At 36.8% G+C, this 576-nt stretch overlaps 1 protein-coding gene across 1 annotated transcript in view; it reads right to left on the reverse strand.

Moving 5' to 3' along the window:
* Positions 1-576, reverse strand: part of LOC119585237 (protein Wnt-5b-like) — a 252,158-nt gene that overhangs the window by 10,084 nt on the left and 241,498 nt on the right.

A 576-nucleotide genomic window follows, 5' to 3' on the forward strand; every position in this document is an offset into this window, starting at 1 on the left:
ATAGATGCCATGGTCAGAAAAATCACGTTTCATATCATAACTGCGAGATTGTCCCTCAAGGAGGAAAAGAAGTCGAGAAAATGAATTCTCCGCACGAATTCCTTGCAGGCGCTCGTGGCAAAGGGTCAAACGGGAGTCCTAAACATCCCAACTGACAGAAGACATAAAACAAAATAAATAAGTAATGATTTCTAAGGTTCTTCTCTTCCTTAAAATTTGTATGTCCTTTTTCCAGTAAACAAACTTCTATCTATCAAAAGCATATCATCTATTTAAAAAAAGAAAAAGACATAATATTAAAAGCATGCATCGTATTTAAATATCATCTGATAATGTCCTTATGACTGCAACTTCCAAGTTATTTTTTGCCCTGCCTGCACAGGTTGGACTTACCCCTTACGAAATTTAATTAACGACAATAATCTAAACACTAGTATACCATAAGGTCATTGCTTTTAGGCGGCATCGTCAGCTGCTGTCCGGCAGGGTTGGATAGATTGCTGAGTCGTGATACTTCATCCTCATAAACTATTATCATCGTGAAGTGTACAAAAATATTATACTCATACCCCCTAA

Source organism: Penaeus monodon, chromosome 19, assembly GCF_015228065.2.
Source record: "Penaeus monodon isolate SGIC_2016 chromosome 19, NSTDA_Pmon_1, whole genome shotgun sequence".
Lineage (NCBI taxonomy): Eukaryota > Metazoa > Arthropoda > Malacostraca > Decapoda > Penaeidae > Penaeus > Penaeus monodon.